We start from the raw sequence: 10,924 nt of genomic DNA, 5'->3' as shown, positions 1-10,924 counted from the left end.
TTACCCATTGTGAATAGTCATCCTTACTTGATTTTGTAAAATTGAACATATCTTTTATGATTTTCCAGTCAAATATTTTTCCTCAAATTTCATTGTGAATACAAATCATAACATGACCCATTCTATTATTCCAACTTCATGCTGCTCTTTTTCTAAACTGTAAATTCCTTTATGCTTAATGTTCACTTGGAATGGTAGATAAATAGAAGGATCCATATTTTGCAACCATTCAGATGTTTCAGTAACTCATAGTCAACACATCCCTTTAGTATACATATCCAGTAAAGAGTGAATTTAAATGGCAGGTATGTGAACAAAGTCACAGGGAATTCTGCCCGCAGTGTGTACAGTCCTAAGTGCTTCCTTCCAAGTATTTATTTTAATTTTATATCTGTAATCATGCATACCTTATTCCTTGTACAGTAAGTGAGATAAATTATGAATATTTTGGAAGAATTTGCTATAAAAATAAGGTACAAGAAGGTTTATTTACTAGGCAGCTTACTGAAAATTGTCATGACTCCTGTTTCTACCTAAATTCATATGTTAGCTCATTTGTAATAAATAAATTCCAAGTCAAAAGCCCAATGGGCAAATATAATTTAAGGACATGCAGCACTGAATTATGTACTTCTTAAGTGCAACATAAAGGGAATGTTCATACTTATTTTTGAAATATAGACACCACCACTGTTAACCACACTACAGTTCAGCGGGAAGCTTAGACTTCCTTCTACTTATAAAGAGAATACAAAACTCAAGGCCAATGTCAAACATTAGCTAATTCTCAAACGTAATGCCCATAAGATGATGTGTTATATCTGAGGTATATTTTCAGATACCAGAAGTTCTGCCATGGGATAGGGAAAAGGTCTGTATCATGGCCTTTTGGACCAAGTGTTAACATCATATTAGGACTCCTTCCTTTTCTCTTAACAATCAAACTCTTGTGGTGCCAAATGGCCAAGGTTTTCAGGGAAGGGAGACCAATGCCTCCCCCGCTTTTATTCTCTGTAAATAACAGGAGGGTCAAAAGCACTGGCAGTGATTCCTTGGACCTTGGATGGTATCCAACATTGATCAATGTCATAATAACAGTCCCCAAATCATGTTAATATGAACACTTTGGTGAAGGAACAAAAAATGGTGAAGATGGGATCAATGGTATCCAATTACAATCTTGAGATAATGTCTGCTCTGTGGTTAGTACTAATGCTGGAACAATTTTTTGTACAGGCATATGTTGTTTTACTGCACTTTACTTTACTGGGTTTCCCGGATATTGTGCTTTTTACAAAATGAAGGTTTGTGGCAACCTTGCATTAAGGAATTCTACTGGTGTCATTTTTCCAACACGACAGGCTCACTTCATGCCTCTGTGTCATATTTTGGTAATTCTTGCAATATATCAAACTTTTAAATTATTATATCTGTTATGGTGATCTGTGACCAGCAATTTTTGGTGTTATTATTGTAATTGTTTGTGGGCACCATGACTAATGCCTATATAAAACAGTGAACTTAAGCTATCAATATTGTGTATGTTCCGACTGCTCCAACCACCAACTAGTCCCCTGTCTCTCTTCCTCTCCTCAGGCCTCCCTATTCCTTGAGACAATATAATATTAACATTAGGCCAATTAATAACCTTACAATGGCTTATAAATGTTCAAGTGAAAGGAAGAATCTCACATCTCCCACTTTAAATACACAGCTAGAAATGATTAAGATTTTTGAGAAAGGCATACCAAAAGTTAAGCCAAACGCCAGATCTCTTGCATCAAACAGTTAGCTAAGTTGTGAATGCAAAGGAAAAGTTCTTGAAGGAAGTTAAAAATGCTACTCCAGCGAACACTTGAATGATAAGAATGAAGAAAAAAAAACAAACCGAAAAAAGGCTTTTTTGCTGATGTAGAGAAAGCTTTAGTGGTCTCGATAGAAGATCAAACCAGCCACAACATTCTCTTAAGCCAAAGTCTAATCCAGGGCGAGGCCCTAACTCTCTCCAATTCTGTGAAGGCTAAGACAGGTGAGAAAGCTACAGGAGAATAGTTTGAAGGTAGCAGAGTTTGGTTCATGAAGTTTTAGGAAGAAGTCATCTCTGTAACATAAAAGTGCAAGGTGAAGTGCTGATGGAGAGGCTGCAGCAAGTTATCCAGAAGATCTAGCTAAGATAATTGATGAAAGTGGCTGCATTAATCAACTGATTTTCAATGTAGACAAAACAGCCTTATATGGGAAGCAGATGCCATCTAGAACTTACATAGCTATGGAGGAAAAGTCAATACCTGACTTCAAGACTTCAAAGGACAGGCTGATTCTTGTTAATGCAGCTGGCCACTTTAAGTTCAAGCCAATGCTTACTTACCATTCCAAAAATTCTAGGCCCCTTAAGAATTATGTTAAAGTTACTCTGCTTGTGCTCTTAAAGTGGAAAAACAAAGCCTAGATGATGGCATATCTGTTTATAATATGGTTTACTGAATATTTTAAGCCCAATGTTGAAATCTACTCCTCAGAAAAAAAAAATTCTTTTCCAAGTATTACTTCTCATTTTCAATGCACCTTATTACCCAAGAGCCTTGATGGAGATGTACAAGGAGATGAATGTTGTTTTCATGCCTGATAACAAAACATCTATTCTGTAGTCCACAGATCAAGGAGTAATTTTGACTCTCAAGTCTTAACTGCTCAAGAGATACATTTTATAAAGTTATAGCTGCCATAGAGAGTGATTCCTCTGATGGATCTGGGCAAAGTAAATTGAAAACCTTCTGGATTGGTTCCAAGTCTTTGCTATTATGAATAGTGCCACAATAAACATACATGTGCATGTGTCTTTATAGCAGCATGATTTATAATCCTTTGGGTATATATCCAGTAACGGGATCACTGGGTCAAATGGTATTTCTAGTTCTAGATGCCTGAGGAATCGCCACACTGACTTCCACAATGGTTGAACTAGTTTACAGTCCCACCAACAGTGTAAAAGTGTTCCTATTTCTCCACATCCTCTCCAGCACCTGTTGTTTCCTGACTTTTTAATGATTGCCATTCTAACTGGTGTGAGATTGTATCTCATTGTGGTTTTGATTTGCATTTCTCTGATGGCCAGTGATGATGAGCATTTTTTATGTGTCTGTTGGCTGCATAAATGTCTTCTTTTGAGAAGTGTCTGTTTATATCCTTTGCCCACTTTTTGATGGGGTTGTTAGATTTTTTTTTCTTGTAAATTTGTTTAAGTTCTTTGTAGATTCTAGATATTAGCCCTTTGTCAGATAAGTAGATTGCAAAAATTTTCTCCCATTCTGTAGGTTGCCTGTTCACTCTGATGGTAGTTTCTTTTGCTGTGCCGAGGCTCTTTAGTTTAATTAGATCCCATTTGTCTATTTTGGCTTTTGTTGCCATTGCTTTTGGTGTCCATGATAGACTGGATTAAGAAAATGTGGCACATATACACCACGGAATACTATGCAGCCTTAAAAAAGGATGAGTTCATGTCCTTTGTAGGGACATGGATGAAGCTGGAAACCATCATTCTGAGCAAACTATCGCAAGAACAGAAAACCAAACACCGCATGTTCTCACTCATAGGTGGGAATGGAACAATGAGAACACTTGGACACAGGGTGGGGAATATCACACACCGGGGCCTGTTATGGGGTTGGGGGAGGGGCAGGGATAGCATTAAGAGAAATACCTAATGTAAATGACGAGTTAATGGGTGCAGCACACCAACATGGCACATGTATGCATATGTAACAAACCTGCACATTGTGCACATGTACCCTGGAACTTAAAATATAATAATAATAATAAAAAGAAAAAGAAAACCTTCTGGGAAGGATTCACCATTCTAGATGCCACTGAGGACATTTGTGATTCATGGGAGAAGTCAAAATATCAACAGTAACAGGAGTTTAGAAGAAGTTGATTCCAACATTCGTGGATGACTTGGAGGGGTTCAAGACTTTAGTGGAGGGAGTTACTATGGATATTGTGGGAAAAGCAAAAGAAGTAGAATTAGAAGTGAAGCCTGAAGATGGGACTGAATTGCTGCAATCTTATGAGAAAACTTGAACAGATGAGGGTTGCTTCGTATGCATGAGTAAAGAAACTGGTTTCTTGAAATGAAGTCTACTCCTGGAAAAAATGCCATGAACATTGTTGAAATGGCAGCAAAAGATGTAGCAGAATATTCCATAAACTTAGTTGATCAAGCAGAGGCAGAGTTTGAGAGGATTGATTCCAATTTTGAAAAAAGTTCTACTGTAGGTAAAATGCTACCAAACAGTACAACACACTACAGAGAAATCTTTCCTGAAAGGAAGAGTCAATTGATGCAGCAAAGTTCATTGCTGTCATATTTTAAGAAATTGTCACAGCCACCCCAACCTTCAGCAGCTACCACCCTGATCATTCAGCAGCCATCAACGTTGGAGAAAGACCAATCAGGAAAAAGATTTTGACTCACTGAAGGCTCAGATAATTGTTAGCATTTTTTAGCAATAAAGTATTTTTAAATTAAGGTACTTACATGTTTTAGACATAACACTATTGCATGCTTAATAGACTACAGAATAGTATAAACATAACTTTTTTTTTTTTTTTCTTGAGACGGAGTCTCACTCTCTCACCCAGGCTGGAGTACAGTGGCGCAATCTCGGCTCACGGCAACCTCTGCCTCCCGGGTTCAAGCTATTATCCTGCCTCAGCCTCCCAAGTAGCTGGGACTATAGGCAAGCGCCACCATGCCTGGCTAATTTTTGTATTTTTAGTAGAGATGGGGTTTCACCATGTTGGCCAGGCTGGTCTTCAACTCCTGACCTCAGGTGATCCACCCGCTAAACATAACTTTTATATGCATTGGGAAACCAAAAAAATATTGATGTGACTTGCTTTATTGTGGTGGTCTGGAACAGAATCTGCAATATCTCAGACGTATGCGTGCATGCCATTGCTCTGCTGATTTTAAGATAAAATTGTGGGCCGGGAACTGTGTGAATCATTTTTGCATGATTATTCCTTTCAATCCTCAAAACAACCCTATGCTGTAGGCACTGTCATTATCCCCATTTTAAAACTGAGATTTAAAGAGGTGAAGCAACTGTCCAAAGTTAAACAGTTCATAAATCATAGGGCTGCAACTCAAACTGAGTTCCATTTGGTATCTCCGCATTTGCAATGTATTTTGTGGACTTTAAGCTGGAATTTCTCCCTCCGTCATGTTTCTACATGCCTTACTACCAATGTCTTGTTTCATATAAATTTATAGTCTCTTTCTTGCAAGACAAAAATTTAATGTTATTTAATGTTCAAATCTTATTGCATGCTAACAAGCTTCCCAGACATTTGGGGAGATAGGATAATGGAGAAGAGAGTATGGGGAACAATTCCTGGAGTCGCTCTTCATTTTGATTTTGATTTTGATGTGTGTGTGTGTGTGTGTGTGTGTACATTTTTTTTTTTTTTGAGACGCAGCCTCACTTTGTCGCCCAGGCTGGAATGCAGTGGCGCTGATCTCAGGTCACTGCAACCTCCACCTCCCGTATTCAAGCGATTTGCCTGCCTCAGCCTCCTGAGTGGCTGGGACTACAGGTGCATACCAACACACCTGGCTAATTTTTGCATTTTTAATAGAGATGGGGTTTCACCATGTTTGCCAGTCTGGTCTCGAACCCCTGACATCAGGTGACCCACCTGCCTTGGCCTCCAAAGTGCTGGGATTACAGGCATGAGCCACCACACCTGGCCCATGCTAGTATATTCTTGAAAAAATATTTGAATAAATACATCATCCTACTACAAGTATTTACTAAGCTTTTGCAAGGCAGAAAATGCATATATACATATGATCCTTGCTCAATGAACTTGCTGTCTCAAGTCAAACTCCCCCCAACATAAAAAAAGGAAAACGGAAGAATGAGTTGAGAGAGAGACAAAGACAGGAAAGATGAGAAAGCTTTTTGTTTTCCTTTCTCACAAAATCTAGTTTTCCCAGTTGAATTCAGGTGCTGTGGTTTTTCTCCATTCTGTCTAAAAAATAATTTTTCTGTCACTTAATACTGTGTGGTCTCTGGAATCAAGACTCTTTCTCTTACAAAAGTGCAGCAGTGGCCAAATTTCCACAGCCAGGAGAAAAGGAAAGATTGAGACAGTTTTCTCAATAATTGCTTCAATCCTCCCCCTGGTCTTGGAAACTTGGCCAGCAACTACTAAAAAGATGTGGGATTGATTTTCACCCCCCTTTTTGTTACTGTTTCCTCTGCCTGAAATGCTGTTCTCCTGCTTCTAAGTTTTCACACTCCCTCTCATTCTTCAGGTCATATGCCACCTCCTCTGGGAACTTCCACCGATGCCCCGCAATCCCACTGTCCTGATAGTGTTCATTCCCTCCACCCCTGGAAAAATGAATCACTCCTCTCTCTGCTCCTTTAACACTTTGTTAGACCATTCTTACAGCACTAATCACATTGTGTTGTAGTTAGCAATTTGCTTTTCTGTGATCCCCTACATCTGTGAATTTCTTGAAGGCAAGGAAGTTTTTTTTTTTTTTTTTTTTTTTTTGAGATGGAGTCTCGCTCTGTCACCCAGGCTGGACTACAGTGGCGTGATCTTGGGTCACTGCAACCTCCACCTCCCAGGTTCAAGCGATTCTCCTGCCTCAGCCTCCTGAATACCTGGGATTACAGGCACACACCACCATGCCCGGCTAATTTTTGTATTTTTATTAGAGACGGGGTTTCACCATGTTGGCCAGGATGGTCTCGAACTCCCGATCTCGTGATCCACCCGCCTCAGCCTCCCAAAGTGTTAGGATTACAGGCATGAGCCACCGCGCCTGGTCGGGAATTTTTATTAAAAAATTCATGACTATGTCCCCATATTGCCTGGTACATAGAGATGTTCAGTGCATCTTTATTTGATGAGGTTTGTACCAGAATTGCCATATTCACTACCTTAGCCGGATTCCAAGGTAAGAGAATTTTCCCCATGCTGAAGCCTCCTCTCTTGCCCTGCCATAACCACTGACTTCACTACCCCAAAGCTGGGTGCCCTGTCCACATGTTGAAGCCTAGGTACACACGCAAGTTTGAGCAACATATTACCAGTGAGGTTGGATCTAATGCCACAGCATGAGGAAGAAACAAGCCTTCTTTTCCTCATTTAGCTCCTAGCGAGGGTTTCCAGATTCGACTCATTTCAACTGATTTTATGGCTCTCAGCTAGGCCAGAAAACTAGACTCAGGGAAAATCACATAAAACAGCAAGTCCTGATTCTTCCCAATGTTTTCAGTAGTTGAGGTGGAGTTTGTTTCTTGTTTGTGTAAGGTAGAACACTTCCTTTTGAGCATTGCTCCCCTTACCCTAATTGTGTGTGTAATTGGTGAGGCTATCAAAGTAGACTCTACTTCCCATGGAGATGAGCATGTCCTAGGCCTACTAGAATATTCCACCTTGCCAGGCATAGTGATCGGCCAGAGTTAGGGGTACCCGATCAGGGTCAATGGGTGTAATGCCTTGAAATTTGATATAAATTGGGAGGGGCATGGGAAAGAGACAGACAGACAGACAGAGACAGTTGCCTAGTGAAATCATAAGTGCGGGACCACGCAAGCCTATGAGCCAGGCCAAGGAGGGGATGGAGTTGGGAGCAAGTGTGTTGGGAGGAAGAAGGGGATAGGAAGATAGTACCTGTTACTGGGAGACAGAGTCCAAAGGAGTGTTCTGGACTCCAGTGTATAGATCAACATAAAGTCAGTTGTAAAGATTGTTTTAAACCAGTTAACCCTTGCTGGAAATGCCTGAAGACAAAACTTTCCTCCAGATCTGCACTAGCTCTCAGCAGCCCTACCTGTTAAGTGTTCTCCACTGGCTACAGCCAGTTTGGGAACGAATCCATTACAGAGGAAGCACAGCTGAGAGTTGGGAAGAAACAGACACATTCCTGAGGACATCATCTGAACCCCTAGATCCAGCCTAATTTGCTCTTTCTGATAAGCTGCTACAATAAATTTTCTTTTTAGCCTGAGCTGGTTTGAGTTTGGTTTCTGTCGCTGGCAACTAGAAAAGTTCTGACCAATGGATCTTTTCTAATACACAAATCTGCTTTTTATTTCCTGGTGTTGGAAGGAGCACTTCAAGTGCAACGATGCAGGATTGCTGACTTAATTTTGATGCTGTACTCAACTCTCACTTGTGGGAAGATGTTACCTAAGAACGATTTTGAAGGAGTGGGCAGGTTGAGAGAGCTCAGATTCACACTCTGTTAGAGAACAAGTCTCACCTATACATCAGAAGTTAGTCCCCGAGAAAAATTCTTGCCTGCAGAAATATAGTCTTGGTCCCTCAAGAGTGATTGCTCTGGCCTGCTAGGATTTCCATTAAGGGATGTCATTGACTATTGATTTTGCCCAAATGTGCACTTCTTCTAATGCAAAGTGAGTTTATATTCTGGCTGAACATCTTGGTACTTTTCAAACTACAACAAAGGTGCTTGGTTAAAAAAGGTTTGAAGTTAATGAGATTTCATTTAGTTTGCATTGTATTTTCTATAACCTAAAAAAACCCCACCCCCAAACCTTAATAATTTAAAGTGACCATTGACCAGTCAAATAGTCCCCATATTTTCAATTTTCCTGTAATAGATCATGTCTCTGTTGAAGTGGACTATTATAGCTGCCTGAAAAACTATTGTTTGATGTCTGTAAGCACAGTCAGCAATCAATAATTTGAAACTTGTACCATTTCTACCTTTAAGTCCTGGCACATCATTTTTTATTTCATTCAATCTGCTTACTGTTGAAGAAAAAGAATTTTGAACTATTGCCACAAAGCACATTTATGTGTGAAACAGAGTTCATTTATATGGCAGGAAGTATATCATTTTGACGTTTATTTGCAATATTAATTGTATATATTGATTTCATTTTTTCAGAAATTGTAAATTTATTATAAATACTACCACCGATGACCTTATTTTGGTGACACTATTCTTCTGCAGAACTTGAAAAGATTTGGCATCTTCACGGCTTTTTAAATTCAGAAAGACAACATATGCTGTAATATTAAATTAAAACTCCGTAATCGGTTGTTAGTTCAAGGACAAACTTCAGTAGGAAGTGCATTTTTTTTCAATGTTGCCTCTTAGCTGTTAGATGAAGAATGAATGACCTTTCATGATCAGCTCATATTTACTTGTCTCTCTAACTCATTTCTCGTGTTTGATCTTAGCCCAAATATAAATATAGTGTGGAAAGTTATCTTTAGCCATTTCTAAGTATCACCAGTGTTTTCAGTTGGTAATCGTAAGAGCAGCCTATGATTACTTTCAAAACCTTTCTCTGCCCTCATCAAATATACCGTCCTCTCCACAAACACACAGGGATAGTATTTTTTTTTTTTAAAAAAAACCTTCTTCCCTACAGGTTTGGGGTTTGAAATAACTGAGTACTCTGAGTAATGAACCCTTACAAAGGACAGCTGAGTTTAGCATGCCCAAGGGAAAAAGAAGGTCAAAGTGTTGCCATCCAAGAATCCTGGGAGCTTCTGCAAAGAAAGGAAGGAAGACCTTAGACTCTTCATAAGGGATGAGATGTTCTCAGGCTTTTCAAGAGGATACAGGATTTAGGCTGGGCAGGCCAGCTTCTCTCTAATAATTGCTGCCTAAAAGTGAGGAACACCCTTCTGAAAAGATGACTACACTTCGGGAGAAAGGTAGTCTGGAGTCTGTTCTTTCACTGACTCAAAAGTACAGTTCAATTACTTTACTTTGCAGACATCATTTTTAAAAATCACATTGAGCAATTTAGTGTTCACATTTTTATTGAGGACCTAGTGTATGATGGTGTGATAGACATGTGAAAGGGGCATTTGAGTTGGATCTTGAAAGATGGGTAAAGACAGATGGAGAAAAGAACGTGAAGCAAAGGGAATAACATAGACAAAAGGTAAAAACACAGATAGATATACAGAAAGCATTGGAGTGAGTAGTCCAGTACATGTGGCATATCAGATACATGGAGTAGAGAAGTTGAAGGTAGGACTAGAAAAGCACGTCGGAGCCAAACAGAATTTGAACTTTCCTCTACAAACAACCAGAAGCCACCGAATGTTCTCTGGTAGGAGAGCCAGAATCCTAGTTCAAGTCTAGGAAGGTCATCCCCGCTATGAGGATAGGGGCCGACTGGAGGGAAAAGGCCAGGAGGAAGGGAGTGAGGGCAGGATTGGAGTGGGCAGGTGGAACGAAAAGAAAGGGAGCAATAAAAGAGGGGTGGCAGAAGTGAAACTGTCAGGCTCAGCAGCTGCCTGAGTGGGGGATGCAGGAGACACAAGAGGGCTGAGCCTGGGTAATAAGAGGATGGCCGGAGGCAATGAATTCGATTCTGGACACGATGACTTAAAGTTTCTGGTGTGATATTTACAAGAGTCTGGCAGACAGCTGGAAATTTAGACCTGGACCTTGGAAGAGAAGATGGAGAGAAGATAAAGATCTGGGAGTCAACGACGAGGAGGTGAGAGTTGAAGCCGTCAAAATGGATGAGATCATCAAGGAAAAACCATATGGAGGGAGGACAGAGGTTGAGCACACAGGAAGCTGAACCAGGACAGAAACAAGAAAATAAAAAAGAAGTACTTTGAAAGTCTAGAGAGTGCCAGAGAAATGCTATGTAATGATCAGGACTCGGAGAATAAAACACCAGGAGGTAGAGGGGCCAAGATTTGAGTCCAGGCTCTCTGGCTCCAAAGTCTTTAAACATTACACTATGCCATGCCTCTAAGAAAAAGCTCCATAAATGTCACTGCTATTAATGTTCGTATAAATAATACAGAAAAAGAGGACAGGCCTGGGAAAGGGAGGTGGGAGGACAGGGAATAGCTTTACCTACTTCTCAGTTTGAACTAAGGGCAGCCCAGAACCCAG

General features: G+C 40.0%; 1 pseudogene; it reads left to right on the top strand.

The window, feature by feature from the left end:
- The first annotated feature begins 1,654 nt into the window (after positions 1–1,654).
- LOC134761986 (tigger transposable element-derived protein 1-like) lies at positions 1,655–10,601 on the top strand (annotated as a pseudogene).
- The last annotated feature ends 323 nt before the right edge of the window (positions 10,602–10,924 follow it).

The sequence above is a fragment of the Pongo abelii genome, chromosome 8 (genome assembly GCF_028885655.2).
Source record: "Pongo abelii isolate AG06213 chromosome 8, NHGRI_mPonAbe1-v2.0_pri, whole genome shotgun sequence".
Taxonomy (NCBI): Eukaryota; Metazoa; Chordata; class Mammalia; order Primates; family Hominidae; genus Pongo; species Pongo abelii.
This window is presented reverse-complemented; position numbering and strand designations above follow the sequence as displayed.